This window comes from Anguilla rostrata, chromosome 14 (assembly GCF_018555375.3).
Source record: "Anguilla rostrata isolate EN2019 chromosome 14, ASM1855537v3, whole genome shotgun sequence".
NCBI lineage: Eukaryota > Metazoa > Chordata > Actinopteri > Anguilliformes > Anguillidae > Anguilla > Anguilla rostrata.
This window is the reverse complement of record NC_057946.1, coordinates 7,947,594-7,963,644: the sequence shown is the minus strand read 5'-3', so window position 1 is coordinate 7,963,644 and position 16,051 is coordinate 7,947,594. Positions and strand designations below refer to the sequence as shown.

Genomic DNA, 16,051 nt, shown 5'->3' with positions numbered 1-16,051 from the left:
GTGGCCAAGCTTGACTTTCCTGGGTAGGTAGGGAGATATCAGGTTTTTGGGCAAATGGCTTGGTACTTGCTGGAGTTTATTATTCCATTGATCTTAACAAGAGCCTGGGACCCACAGATTTCCACTCACCTTAGCATCTGATTCAGCACTGGAAAGACACCACACATGCTAAATAGGATGTCATGCTTAAGGTAAATATGGCAGTGGGTCATAGTGCCTGTAATTTCTTCTGATTCCAAAAGAAAGAATCAAAACATTTAGCTGGCTACAGGAAATGTCTGCTCACTGTTTTATTTCCCAAACTTTTACACATGCCATTTTCACTTCAGTTTATTATTTTGAACCTGTAATACCGTACATGCAAACAAAGAGCAAACATCTATTAAACTTTGTAGAAATATGTTGTTTAACTTAGTACCATGTAGAGGTAAGGTCAGGATCTGTTCACTTATCCATAAATTGTATCATGAACTCACGTGTACGTAATAACATAGCCTTACATATATATATCAGCTTACATATTTAGGCTTTTAAAATCTAAATAGTCTTTATAAAACACATTGTTAATCAAACATGCAATGTTTAATGTAATCATATACAGTGACAACACTGAACAAATAGCATTGAATCGTTTGATTAGTCATAATGTTTTAAAACAATGACCAGTCCATAGAAAGGACACTACATTTATATGTTGGAGAAATGAGGGAAAATGAACATCGCTCTAGCTTCATGGAATCAACTCAAATCTCTCCTAAATCCACTTTGAGTCAGCTCCATCCTTTATCTATATTGTTGCTCCCAAAATAGCACATATCTACCCTTTACCTGGGAATGGGAATTTAATTTTAAATTAAAATTTCAAGTATTTTAATTCTTGCGGTGTACTACAGTCTAGTTACTGTTTTACCATATTGTTTCAGTACTTTAATGAGCTGAGGCGAAGGTTTGTCTGGAAAACTCAACGAGTATGTCACTGTGCCTCTTTCTGCCCCTGGGCTCCCAGAATCCTGTGCGTTTGAATTCTGCTCTACAGTAATTGTAGTGGCCTTCTATCTTTCTCCAATTGCTTGACAATCAGGAAGCCTTGTGATGCATTTCCTGTATTCACCTGTCTGCTGAGGCCTGAAATATCTTTATGCCATTCTGAGAAGCAGTACAACCCCACCTCAGACTTAATAATGCTCTGAAAGGGATGTCTATATCACACTCCACAATACAGTATAAGGACAAACCCATTGTAGGTACCCATTACATTATATTACATTGTATTACAGGCATTTAGCAGATGCCCATATCCAGAGTGACTTAAACAACTTTACCCACACATTGCACAAAACAAAAGAAACAAAAGTATTATGATGAAACTAGATCAAGCAGAAATAAGGCTAATGGCAGAAACTATGAGAGCAGTCACATTTCCATACAGTGTCCTGATGCCCCATGATTTGCTCCAGGTGTATTAATTGTGAGGCTGTTGTGAAAGATGAACTAATCCGATGCATTCATATTGTAGCCCTTCCTCAGAGAGGTGGACTGGCAAATATTTTCTGTTACATCTTCTGTAGTTTTATTCTGTAAAAGCAATGAGAACTACAGCTGAAACATGAGCAAATGTTCCCCCGAAACACACAAACTGCACGTCACACAGTACTACAGCCCAGCTTGCACAATTTGAAAGAGAGATATGTACAGTATCTCTCAGTGATGACAGTCTCATATAATATAGTTTATAGAACATAGCCATGAACCTGCAAATCAGCTACCATTACTGATATCTATGTAGTACCTGTAACTAAATAAAATACATTACTGAAATGTTTAATTTAAATTTAAATTCAGTAACTATAATTAAGTTGTACACAGCAATGCAAGTAATATTAGGAGGGAAATATCAAGGTACAAATACATCAAAAACTTTTCTCCGATAAAGATGTCCTATTCACAAGGCATTGTGAGACCAATTGTGTAGCACATTCTGGATTTTGTAATATACCTTTCAGTTGTAAAAAAAAAACTGAAATGGCCTTGCTATTATCTGCCCACCAAACATCCCCCATGAAGCTTAAAGTAAAAACTGTTTCTTGGACTGCTTAAGCCTCTTTAAAAGAATGTTATGTTAGTAAAATTCCTTTAAAGGAACTATAACTATAACTATAACTATAACTATAACTATAACAGGCCAATAAAACTTTATTTGGCATTTTGTGTCTGGTGTGTCTGAAAGAGATATTGACTGGTTTTATCATTTAAATAAAGACATAAATTTATTTTTGAAGAGGAATTAAAAGGCCTTCTGTGCCTACAAGTTCACTTATTTTCTCACCCTTTAACTAACAAGTAACAAGTACAGCACAGTCCTGAAACAACCAGTTATTTTAACAGCAAAAGAAAGGCTTTTCCACACCAGTGAAACAACTGCAGATATGCACTTGATAACGGTGTGATCTGTGAGAGCACTGGCCCGGTGTGGGGGCATCTGGGGCCATTATCAGTCACTCCTGCATGAGCTCCATCTGGAAGAACAGGATAGACTCCATCTGGAAGAACAGGATACATACAGAAAGAAAAAACTGTCAGCACTCACACGTGGGATGGTCACTTTGTCTGCAAATACAAAATAGTAAAAAAAAAAATGTTACCCAAAATTATGTTAAACGTTTTATTTTTCAATAACTCTACACTCATTCACCATTCTAACACTGACTGACTAACACCTGGGTGTCTTTATCATTTTTAAACACAAATAGTTATTATTGAAACCACTTAAACATGGAATGAGGTGTACTGTAATACATATTAAGTAACTAACTGGGATAAAAAAATGTAAAAAAAAAACTGTAACATCATTTCTCAGTGAAGTCCTCGCCAAATTGTCATCAGGTGTGCGTACCAGAAACGTAAGCAAATGTTACATCTTCATATAATGGTTTACACAACAATGATATTCTGGTGGTATAAAAAATGAACAAATGATGCAAGTTTGTCATCCTCAGACTTTTTGGGCAATAAAGACATGCTGTGGTCAGGTGACGCAGGATCACGTTACTGAGCTATCGATTACGCGGTGGGCGGTTTTGCAGGAGTCTCCATATTCAAAGTCAGTCCATACAAATTGAAAACAGAAAGCAGCAGGCTGACATTGGTGATGGTTATCATGCATAAAAGTTATTACTCACCCTGGCAAATGCGTTAGGTCCAGATTATTCTCACCCGCCACATAAAATGTAATTACAAGGCTGACACCCTTCTTGAGAGGCTGAGGTCCTGGCTAACATGATCAGATACATAAATAGTCCATGATCACCTTGAAATATCACTTTTTAGTCAATGCTGCAGCTGTAGAGGTTCGATTGTGTGTGCAAATGGTGTGTGACTACACGAGCCACACGGAAATACTCAAAATTGAAGCAATATTCATAATATTCATGTTATATGCATAGTTGAGTGAGAAAAGTCATACTGATAAATTAGAAATCCCTGGGAAGGTACAAGGAACCAGCAGTTTAATTAAGTCAATATAGAAGTAAATACAAATAAGCAAAAATACTGAAACATTCTGGACAGATGTCTATTATCCTTGCCATTTAAACAAATGGTAGAATAGACTTACTGTGAGATCAGGTTTTTGATACACTGTTGTTGTTTAAGCTGCAGTAACACAATCCAGTGTTTTTCATCCTAATTCATCACAAGATAAAAGTATAAAATGTGCTTGAGAGACATTTGACCTGTCTGAAAAAAACAAATAAAATGTTCCAATAAGTGCACAGCCAAACCACTGAAAGCCAGACGATTTGGTCCCATCTGTCATTGTTTTTCTTCATCCACGTTTTTCTCTTCACAAAATCACATACATTTCATCGAAACACTTATTTTTCTTATGTCAGAAGTATTTATACAATATATTCGTTTTTCTTTTTTTTTCTTTTTTTGCCCAGCCACACTCAAAATGGCCACTAATTGCATTTTCACAAATTTCAGTAATTTATTTTACTGCATTCACTATAAAGCTCACATGGGACATTCATGTAACAGCAATGTAAGGCTTGTAATCTAGATGTATGCAAACTCCTGGTCTTGGCTCTCAGTCTGAATGCCCACTGTGGTATAATGCTGCTATTGCTTTAAAATGTTTATTAATATTTTTTATTATATACAGCATGACTCTTTTGTACATTATGCTCAACTAGCATTTCCAAAACCTTGCCTCAGAGTCATCAAACAATCAGTTTGTTTGCCATGAAGCTGTCTCCTTGACCTAGTGTGTAACTAGGCATTGATGGACAGCTTGTGTAGCAGTAATTCGAGATTACAAAACTTCAGATTCACAATGCACATAAACAGAGAACCTGCCATTACAATCAGGAGAAATTGAAGACTACAGCAAATGTGACAACAGTCAAAGATTCAGGTCTTAAGATAGAGCATGTCTTACCCCCAGTGCCTCTCAAGTGTTATAGTAAAATAGTGTATCAGGGAGCAATTCAAAAGTTATAAATCAGATAGACACAAATATTAAAAATGGAGAGACTGTACCACATGGTATCTGCCTACATAGCTTAAGATGCCTTGCATTTAACATTTCCAAGCAATGCATCATGATCGGAAGATGCAATATGGAAGCATGGACTCATTTACGAGGCAAAAGAAGACATTGAAACAATCCTACTACCTTGCTTTCCACCAACTTCATTCAAGAAAAAAACACTGAGATTCCCTTTCTTTTGGGGTTATCTGCTGTTTTCTTTTAGTACAGTGCAACATTTCAATATCCCCAAAACCTATTTTTGATCATTAAAACAATTATCACAAGGTGGAGAAAGAGTTAGCTAACAACCACTTATCTTAGCAGTAGGCAAGACATGTGCAAGCTCATGTTTTAATATCGGCACAGAGAAATTCACACATAACTGTTATTACTAATGTCATTCAATTCCCATGTTATGTTCTTATCCAGGTCGATTCACAATACATTAGACAATTTGAATACTACAAAGATAAAATTATTTTTATACAGACAATATTGGGAGTTCAGAATAGGTTACAGTGTTTTTCACCTGTTACCCAGTAACTGTGACAACTGTGTAAAGACTGAACATTTAATACTGAATGTCTGCCACACACACTTGGGCTTGACAGCCAAGCCATTTATATATTCTCACAGCTTAGAATTTTCGCTGTTTGCATGAATGCTAATATGACAAAATAAGGAGATGTATAAATAGCGTATGCATCTGGGAGGATAAGCACACGGTCTCATAATTCAACATGCCAACAGCAAAACTGAGGACTGTTTAGCACGTTTGAATTTGCACATGGTATGTTGTGGCTTCCTGCAGTGCAGGGATGTCAGGGCGAAAAGGCAGCTACATTTTTTATGTCATGTGTTCCAATTGCAACTGTCTATTATACGTCCAGATTGTCGAGTACAATGGGGTGACAAGATGGCGGAGACATAAGAGACTGCAACTTAAACAGACTGTATTTAAGTAGTGGATCAAGACAAGCAGCTATCAGAGAGAGAGAGAAGGAACCAACTGACATGATATGAAAGTTCACAACAGACAGAAGAGTACGTTCATTGTGTTTTTGTCCCTGAGAGAAAGCAATATGGCTGGTGGTGGCTTCAGAAACAAACAAAAACTATACAGTTATATTCTTTCATTTATCGGTGTGTATTATACACACTCTCTCAGGTTGTAGAGCTTCAATGTTCAAAAATAAATTTTTTGAAAGACATTCATCAGGTTTATTTTTCTCCCATTAAGTGCATAATGTGCTTACCATATAGCAATATAGGCAACAAGGAATAAAAAGGGCAAGTCAAAATAATCAAATCATACAGTAAATCACTGTCATGACATGATCATTGTCAGTACATTTAAGTAACTGACCAATGGACTACAGTTCTCTCAAGGGGGATTTATATTATTATATTGTTGATTCTATTTTGCTTGGTAGATGTAGAAGGCAATGACAATGTGCATTGTCAGTAGAATCAAGCATCTGCTCACCATTGTAAGCTCACAAACTGCAACAAAGCATGTCTTTTGTCACGGTTTCAAAATTTCAATTAATTGTGCCATGTTCTTGGAAAACAGATCTTTAAAAAAATTGTAGTTTTGCCTTGCAAAGCATTCTTTTAGATCTTATGTTCATAAATTCCCATCCTCAATCTCCAGAACCGAGCCAACAACAGTTCAGCTAGCCAGCTAGCCAGTTCAGCTAACGCCTGTATGCGAGCACAAATCACATTAATTTAAACGATATGCAAGTACATTTTTTTAGTGTTAAATCAACTCTTACAGAGTACATATGGTCCCTATTGGAGTTGAATTAACTCTGGCATTTAGCGGCGTTCTCATACTTTCCAAAATCTTATAATCACAACTTTAGCAATCAATCCATCATTTAAAAAAAAAAAAACACCCTAAAATTTGTTTCGTGGCCCAACGATTGAGACATGCAAGAAAAAGGCCTCATAGATTAATTAACCTGATAAGGTATAGAAATTAAGCAAAGATCAAGGCAACCACCACAGGCCACCTCCCAGGCCTTGGACTGATAGTCATTTAGACAGATTGATGGACTGTACCATGCCATTTCTGCGATGTCTTTCCCACAGAAATAATCAGAGTTTGAGGGAAAAAATATATACTGTCTCACAGGGTAATAAAAGAGTTGACAAATGAGGCTACAAGTGAACAGCCATGAGGACTAAAGCTTCTAAAATGAGCAGAAGCGTGTCTTATTTACGGCATTACCATCAGCAAGCATTCCAGGCTGCCAATCCACCATTTGAACAGAGAAGCACATGGACAAACAGTGATCAGTCCTTAGATGCAAGTGCAGCCAGGCACAATTAAACACAGACACACACGTCGACTGCCACGCTTCACTGTTTGACGTTTGAGCGCTTCTGTTAACGAAATGTGTTATTTTGTTCCCTTCACTGTGGTACTTTTACATGAAAATATGTTTCTCATAACATTGATTCATAAAATAAAAATTTTCAACTGCAGTACAGTAAATTTCCATATCTATACTGTTGTTCATCCGGCCTTACTGTTTACACTATTCTGTATGGGTAATGCAAACGTGGTGGGAACGAAGGGGAAAAGGTCACTTAGCGGTAGCTTAGAGGTAGCTTTCAAAGAAGGGATTCTAAAAAAAACTAGGGAAGGCCAACTTTGAGGCACAAAATGCTTACAGATTTTATTCATAGACAACTTACTACCAAAGACAAATTTGGCAGATAGACAAAGCTATGGCTGGAACAGACTTTGTCCTCCACACAGGTGAATTAACTGCACTTAAGTGATACTCAAGATGAATTAGTTACACCATATTTCCAGTAAATTACCAACATAATTTCATTTTTCTACCAAGAAATATGATTAATCACTTGTATCTCTAAACCACAGCCAAAGAGAAGTGCCAAGTCTATCTAAATACTGTAATGATAGTATGGTAATAATTGCACAGCAAAGGATGACTTATACAAGTGCTGCCTTCTGGGACATTTTCAATATAAAGTTCTCTGTGAATTAATAGTGGCTGGTATCATGGCATTTTTGGGCCTTATCACCATTCAAGCAATTCTGAATTAAGTGTTGTGTTGCTCAGTGTTGGCAGGGTTATTGAAACATATATAAGTAATTCTTTTTTTTACATATTTCAGGGCATTATTTACAGTAGACCTACTGTACATTAAAAACAATGATGAATTAATGAGCAACAAATTATTATTCTTATTATTCTTACATGAACAACTTATTTTAGTTACATAATTTATTCATTTCCCCCACACAAGGCAAAACAGAACTTTGTTTTAATAAATCATTCTGATGCATATGAGAAAATTTTACTAAAGGTGCACGCAGTTCCTGGTTAAGGTACCTGGTAGGTAGGAAAACGTTTTGAGGTTCTGAACAGCAAATAAGTTTGGTGACCATGAACCACCGGAAGCTCCAAGAAAGGCAGCTCCAAAAAGGTGTCTCTCTCTCCCTGGTTGGAAGTGGATACCTTTGATAGAAAAGAAGGCATCTCTGGCCTTGTCTTATTTTGTGAAAGCTTTTTAAGTAAAACGGGGAACTGAAAAGGAAGATGTTGCCCACACACTACTAAAATAAGGCAATGAGGTCTAGCAAAAATGATTTAATTATATACTCATATGCATATAGTGCTCAAGTGAATAAGCCAAATAGAAAAAGCAATCATCACTGTCATTATTATATAAATGTTGTTGAAATATATCAGTCCGGAAAAGGGTTACAAAGCCATTCCTGGGGCTCTACCAAACCACAGTGAGAGCCATTATCTCCAAATGAAGAACACTTGGAACAGTGGTGAATCTTCTCAGGAGTGGCCCGCTTGCCAAAATGTCTCCAAGAGTTCAGCGACAACTCGTTCAGAAGTCACAAAAGATCCTTGACGAATATCCGAAAAACTGCAGGCCCCATCTAGCCTCAGGCAAGGTCAGTGCTCATGACTCCACGATAAGAAAAAGACTGGGCAAGAATGGGATCCATGGGAGAATAGCAAGGTGGAAACCACTGCTAACATCAAGGCTCATCAATGGTCATCAAACATCAATGCTCGTGTCACATTTGCAAAAAAGCACATTGATAATCTTCAAGCCTTTTGCGATAATGCTCCATGGATGACACATTGTCCCATTATGTCTGGTGTAAAGCAAATGCAGTATTTCACCGTAAGAACATAATACCAACAGTCAAATATGGTGGTGGTAATGTGATGTTGTGGGGATGCTTTGCTGCCTTGGGACCTGGATAACTTGCCATTATTGAAGGAGCTATGAATTCTGCTCTGTACCAGAAAATTCTTAAAGAGAATGTGCAATCAGCTCACCATCAGATGAACTTAAAGCGTATTTGGTTTATGCAGAAAGCCAATGATCCAAAACACAAAAGCAAGTCACCTCTGAATGATTGAAAAGAAACTAAATTAAAGTTTTGGAGTAATCTAGTCAAAGTCCTGACCCAATAGAAATGCACAACCTAAAATGCTCAGATCATGTTCAAAAACCTACTAGATTGTCTGAATTAAGCAGTTCTGCAAAGAAGAGTGGGCTAAAGTTCCTCCACAGCAATTGGAAAGACTAATATCAAATTATAGGAAGCATTTGGTTGCAGTTAAAGGCAGTGCAACCACTTAAGTTTAAATGTGCAATTTTTTTTAACATGGGTGATATGGATAACTTTTTTCATAAAACAATAATTTAAAAAAAGTGTTTTGTGTTTACTCAGGTTCCTTTTGCTTAATATTAATTTTTGTCCAAAGAGCTGCAACCAATCAGTGCGACAAATATGCAATAATAGAGGAAATCAGGAAGGGGGGAATAGTTCTCACAGCACTGTAGCTCTTCATTGACATCCACTGTACATGATAAGCAGGGGGCATGATGGCCTGGATATATTAGGGCCTGTCAGAAGTTTTCCTAAGTGGGTCATACCCACTTTTACAGGAAGCCATATATAACTTTGCTCTATTATATCAAATATTTTCCAGTCAACACTAACACCAGTTCAACCTAGTAACTGTGGGAAAAGCAGGATTTGCTGCTAATAGAATATATACATAACATATGTATACACATACATACAATCCACAGTACACTAAAATAGCCATGTGTGGGTTAACCACACAGGCTTGCAGAACCCTTTCCCATGTTAATGAACTTTGCTGGTTATGTAGTCCAACCTCTGTTGATGCAATTTCCAATCAACTTCACAGTTCTCAGACGGGCTAATTCACAAATGGCCCCAGGGGTGTCACTAATCAGATCAAGTACATGATATCAGGCCACAGACCCTCAAAGCCAAATAAACAGCATGATGGTGACATCCATGCAGTTTTCTACCAGCCTTTACTGACTTGTTGCAAGTGTTGATCAATGATCTCTGTACTGATGAAGAGGCTATCACAATGATCACAACAGAAGGCAAGAAAACAGCTGACACAGCTTACACAGCATGCAAGCATGTTAAAAAAATGTTCAACAAACTTCTTTTCATTTTTTTAAAAAAGTTTTTTATATGGGTTGAAAGGGTACATTTGTATTAGATAGTCTTGGGAGTGAGACTTGTCCCCTGCCTGATTGGTTCTGAAACACTGTTGTTACAAGACGTCCAGCCAGCCAGACATGGCAGCATCATCTACATAACCTCTAATACACGAGCATGCCGTATTATCTGTATGTTTTTATATATTAATCCTGTTACAAGCTACAACAATGGTAAATGTTGTAAAGTTTGCATCTACAGGAAGTCTGGAATCCACAGTAACGTATCTCAAAACAAATTTTTTTCTGATGCTGGCTATATGCCATTAAAGAGGGAGCTAAATGTTCCCCATAATGTCAACAGTCATAACAGCCAGAGTCTTCTCTAATTGCTAAATGATTTACCAATTTCATCTATGTAACAGCTGGAAAAACTGAACTTTTGAAAAGGGCCATTTTAAGTTACACTAAAAAATCCACCTTTTACATCCACTATCAACCCACATTAAACGGAATTTAGCAAACTGTATTCACGCCCAAGTGTATTGTGATTTATGGCCTTTATAATACTGAAATATTAAGTCTTTGTCTTGGCTGAAATATTGAATGTTAACTGAAGGGTAGGGAGCTCAGTTTTTTGTGCAGTGTCATTGTAACAGGGTATGTATAACTAGAAGTATAGTTTCATAGCTAAAATATAACATTCTTAGAATTAACTGTCTGTAATATATTAAAGAAAACTTTAGGACTTGACAGCTCGACAATATATACTGAAAAGTGAATGTTACATAGCAAAAACCATTGTAACCTTGGAAAGTGATCAACTGTTAAATGTTGTCATAAAATAAAGAATTAGAAGGTAATGAAAGCTATATGCTACTTAACAAGATGCTTTTCATTGTTTCATAGTCAAGAGGACTGAAACAAAGAAATTAAAAATCCCAAGAAAATAAGATCCTAACTCTTTTAGTTAATCCCTACCAATTTTTTAAAAATGCAATTGAGCATTTTACCCATCTGTTTTGCATTAGCCTAATATTGTCCTAATATTTTAAATGTATGCACCCACTTTCTATTCAGTCTTAGCAACCCCCCTTAATTGTCTGGTTTATTGTAATAAATTGCTGTGAATATACTTAAACTATGAGGCCATAATTCTCATAAAAGTGAATTACTCATTTCAGCCAAAAACGTGAACTGCCTATCTAACGCCAACACAATGTGTCTGGAATCTTGGGTCAAAGAGATTTGCATCACTGGATCAGAACGCACTGGAGGAAACACCTTCCTTAGAAATCCAAAACATTTCTGGTCACTCCCGCAAGTGTCTTCAGGAGAGAGGAGAACTCGTTGCCATGCCAACAGCAATTAGCTGACATCTGGCATTTTTTTTTTTTTTTTTACATTCGGTAACATTTATCCAAAATACCAGGAAACCGGAACGTGCAGCACATTATTTCTATGCACTGTAAGCCATTCATAATACACAGGCATAACTTGTTGCAGAGAGGAGTACATGATTTTGCAGACATTTGTACAATAGTAAAGTGATAGTTTGTGCTTCTTTCAAAAGTGGCATTTGAAGGTAAGATTTTAGCATTGTACATGTACACTAAACCCTACTTCAGACTCACACGATGGTCCTGACCAAATATCATCAGTCTGTGTAAACTAATGACGATTCATGGAAAAATATTTTTGAACAATTTGACCAAAAATAATGATGATTATATATATATGACATCACACCTGTTTTTAATTAATCCACAGAATGGTTGAAGATTGAAACAAGACATTAGGAGTGTGCAGTTTCCTGAGGACAAAGGCTAGCTCATGCTTAATTCTCCCTGCAATTTATTCACTGAGTGTGGAGAGTGACAGCCCAGGGAGGAGGACTTGGGTCAGCGGTCACTCATTGGCACTAAATTAGCAACATGTGCTGGTAATTATCAAATTCCTGCAAAGTTATATAATGCAATTAAGCCCACCAGCAAATGAAAACAAAATGATTAGATTATCTGACCTTTGCAATTGTTTTTTTAAGAAACAATTTGAGAAAGAAAATGCTTTTATGATTTTCTCTTACATTTTCTTTTATATTTTAATGCATCATACTCGATAGTTTCTAATATGCTTTTCAAAATTATAGCACACAATTGTCTGAAGATTTTGATATGGTGTAAATGGAAAACTAGACAAATGCAGCAACAACACTGAAAGTAAACAGAAGCAGTCAATCCTCTGTTTATTCCAGATTCATAGATGTCAGCAAGCTAGTGGACTACAATAACACTATCCTCAGTTTAATTAGAAACATGCATTGTTTTGAATATGAATAGTTCCAGTTCAATGGACAAAGCCTAACTTCACAGCAAAAGTCTGGGTACTATTTCTACATTTTATTTGCGATGTCATTGGACAACTTGAGAATAGGCTAAAGTAAGTTATACAAAATTTGAGGACTCCACTTTCATGAGTCAGACATAATATTTTTCCTTGACAAAACTTGATTCTTTTGCATGTGTTTGAAGAACACAAGGTGACTATAAATATGGTGGTTGTCACAACAGACATTTTTTTTTTTTTGCTTTGCCTGTCAAGTTGCCAACATTTGTTTAAAAAAGTTAATCTTGTCTATGTTGATTAACTGCAAAGTTATTTTGTATCATGCATGTCTTAAAACATTAAAATATCCTGAAACATTCTGCCTCTCCATAATTTTGGATAATTGTGTGCCGATTCTTGCTTCACACTAGCAATCACCTGTTATACCTCATTGTGCTATACAGTGTAACTGAATTTAGTTTTCTAGTGAAAGTTACCAGGTGTTCTTGTAATGTTCAATGTAGCACCATGTATGTCGAAGGCTTTAAGGTTTAGCTTAGAAAGGACCTGGTACACAAAAGGCATGAGATAAACTGATGACACAAATAAATGAAGGCATGTGTGGCAAAATAATGTCAAAATGGAGAGAACCTCAACAAATAGCCTACCGGTTTCTTAACTTAACTCTTCTCACCTCCAGCTTCAGCTTCCAGATGGTTCATTCTCTTCTTCTAGCTGCTTTGTTTCTGTTATGTAAAAAAAACACCTCTTCTTTTGCTAGCCTACCAGAAATGAAGAACATTGATTATTTTCATCAAGCAAATTATCTGGCTGCATACAACAACTCATGACAGGAAAAATATTTTAATGTCCCGGTACAGAATTGAGGGACGTCAAGTGACAGAACGTGTTAAAAAAATTAAAAAAAAACCAAAGCAAAGGCACTCACATCTGAAAAGCAAATGAATGGCTTGAATGAGGTGACATCCCTGCAAACAGAAGTGTTCACAATAGCCCAGGATGAGACACTGTGGAACCATGAACAGGAGAGTTCAAACAACACCAAGAGAAATTATGAGAGAAATGCATTGATGTCAATGTACTAAAAATAAATAGCTCAATATATAAAATAAATTACTCCACAGAACCAAAAAAAAGATTGCACAGATGGTTTTTATCCACAAAATAAATGCTTTACAGTGCAAAAATGCTAACAGGCACCAGTGTTTGTTACCAAATCTAAAAGTCTTTACAGATGACATACTACACACCTACTGTACATCACACGTTCTGAGCAGAGCTTCATCCCTGATCCCACTCCATTCCTTAACCTCTGACACTGCCACACATGGAAAATGCCATGCAACAGAGGAATCTGACTTACAGTACTTCAGATCGTCACAGACTCCTGTTCCCGTGAATTTTACTTGTCTGTATCCAAGAAGGTCATGCACTGGTGAGAGAGAGAAAAAAAAAAAAGTTGAACCACAGCCAACCTCTGCATTTCTTAATGGGGGTAAAAGTCGGGGGGAGGGAAAATCGGCCTTAATTCCCCTGCATTTATTCAGTCACAGGGTGGTATCAGTTCTGAAACTCCAGTCAGCCACTGGTCTGTCTTTAGTTTTTATACTGAAGCTATAAATCTGCCAATTTGCAACCCAGCTGCATGCTCATTAGCTGCGATCCGTGGCGGTTCAGCTCCTTTCTGCTCATTCCACTAATCTCCTGTCCTTACTCCATTTATTTGCCACTTTTGCTGCTGCTCCTCCACAAAATACAGCACTGCCCCTTCTAGGATTAATTGATCATCAATTTAGCTCTAATTTGGACCAAGTCAGGTGGTAAATGGGCCACTTTTGCTTGATTGTTAGTGAAATGTGTGCAAGTACATTGATAAATTTTGATTATTTATCAATTACCACCAAATGAACTAAATCTATTGAATAAATTCCAGCCTGATTGCCATAATAGAGTTTGAAAATATCGCTATTGATAATGATTCTGGCTAATAGTCTTTTCCGGCTGTGGTTGCTGGCTTGTCGGAATGACAACAAAGAATTCATTTTTCATAAAATCAGCTGCGTGTGCATGAGCAGTCCTTCATTAATCAGTTACATTATGGGGCTGCTCCTCAGTAATGTGTGTTGCTTTGCTCAGAAAGCCTAAAACACTTTGTCATATTTTATGTCAATTACCAGTAATTTTAATGTGCTTCCATCAAGGCATATTGTAATAGTTAACATATGCTAAGGTAAGCGCCTTAAGCCTCCTTGAGATGAGTTATATTGCCGTTGCGGTTGTTTAGCGCGGGAGTCGGCAGGATTCAAATAACTAAACGACAGGCTAATGAAAAAATGTCCCTTGATCTTAATTTCTTATTTTCTCCGACTGAGGCACTTATATGAAGGGTGGAGCCGGGCTCGTTTTAAATGGATCTGCCACTGTGTTTTCCCAGAGTTAATGGAAAACCAGCTCTCTGGAAAATAGAAAAAAGAATTAGACTCGACACACATTCAACTACTTTAATACTGTATTTTTGAGCCATGTAGCCAGCACCAGTTGGAATGACAGAAGTAAATTACTGTTGTCATTTTATTAAGGGCATCCACTGTGCTAGGCACCAACTCAAATGTGCAAAATTGCAGGAAAGGCATGCGCAGTATTTTTAACTTCCAAAGGAAGAAGAGGGAAACTGTGACAGTGCTTTAGTTTTCTTTGCACTGTGGCCATGGGTCCTGCCCAAGGTCACACCGGTAAATGTGTTACCAGAAAGGAACAGAATTTTAAATGCTTCCATATTGTGTGCAACGGCCATCCTGAAAAATAAATCACCACAATAGAGAACAGAAAAAAACAAATGTATGATTATCCAAGAAAAACAGACCCATGAAGATATGACTCTTGATGAATAAATCATATGATGCCATAGAATGATTGGACCTGGTCAAATTGCATACTATAAGCAAGCTAGGAGTAACTGTTTTATTTTCTCAATAGGCAAATAGCAAATCAAGGATGTACTAAAAATAAATATGTTCATCTTGGGTTCTAAAGTTTAAATCAACAATTGACATCATTGCAAATTAATGCAAGTGTCTCTCTTCAAGAAAGGGATGTTGACATGGGATAGCACACTAAATACCTTTACTCTGTGCAATGTGTGTGCAATCTACTTGTGACGTCTGCTTACTTTTTACATAATGACAACTCTAGTAGCCTGTAGGCACCTGTCAGTCATTGGGAGGGGGGGGGGGGTGGATCTAATACAGTGGAAAAATGGTGAATCCTGGTAAACTTGAATCTGCCCTGACTCTGGCAAAAAGAAGGTAAGCGTGTCCCATCACAGCACACTTCCATAGTCGGCAAGTGACAAAGCCAAAGCCTGAGCCTGCAACTATCAGGCCTAGCCTGCACTTTAGCCAGCCACACCATGCCAAAAGGGAGCTTATATATAAATTGTGGAGCTGATGGGTGGCTAATAATGCACTGTTCTAGTGTGTGGCTAGGCTACATGGTCTAATATCGAATCTGAACTTTACCAGTGCCATCTGTGACCAGAAAGAGTCGGGCACAGTGGGCTACAGCATTGCCCAGGGAAGGGTGTCATTTTGTCAGTAGGCGTCACACATGTCATCCTGCTCCAGCACCCCACTCTGCTCAGACCCACAGTCTGCTTGCACAAATGATACAGGAAGTGCA

General features: G+C 37.3%; 1 long non-coding RNA gene across 6 annotated transcripts; it reads right to left on the bottom strand.

Moving 5' to 3' along the window:
• Positions 1-2,358: 2,358 nt before the first annotated feature.
• On the bottom strand, positions 2,359-14,051 carry LOC135240022 (uncharacterized). Of its 6 annotated transcripts, none has more exons than XR_010325555.1 (4): positions 13,624-14,051; positions 13,302-13,380; positions 13,047-13,134; positions 2,359-2,516 (listed from the first exon to the last, which is right to left on the bottom strand). It is a non-coding gene; the product is annotated as an uncharacterized LOC135240022 (long non-coding RNA). The 6 variants fall into 6 exon arrangements; XR_010325557.1 differs by having other exon boundaries at positions 13,302-13,341; XR_010325556.1 differs by having other exon boundaries at positions 2,359-2,540; positions 13,021-13,134; positions 13,302-13,341; positions 13,737-14,051.
• Between the last annotated feature and the right edge of the window lie 2,000 nt (positions 14,052-16,051).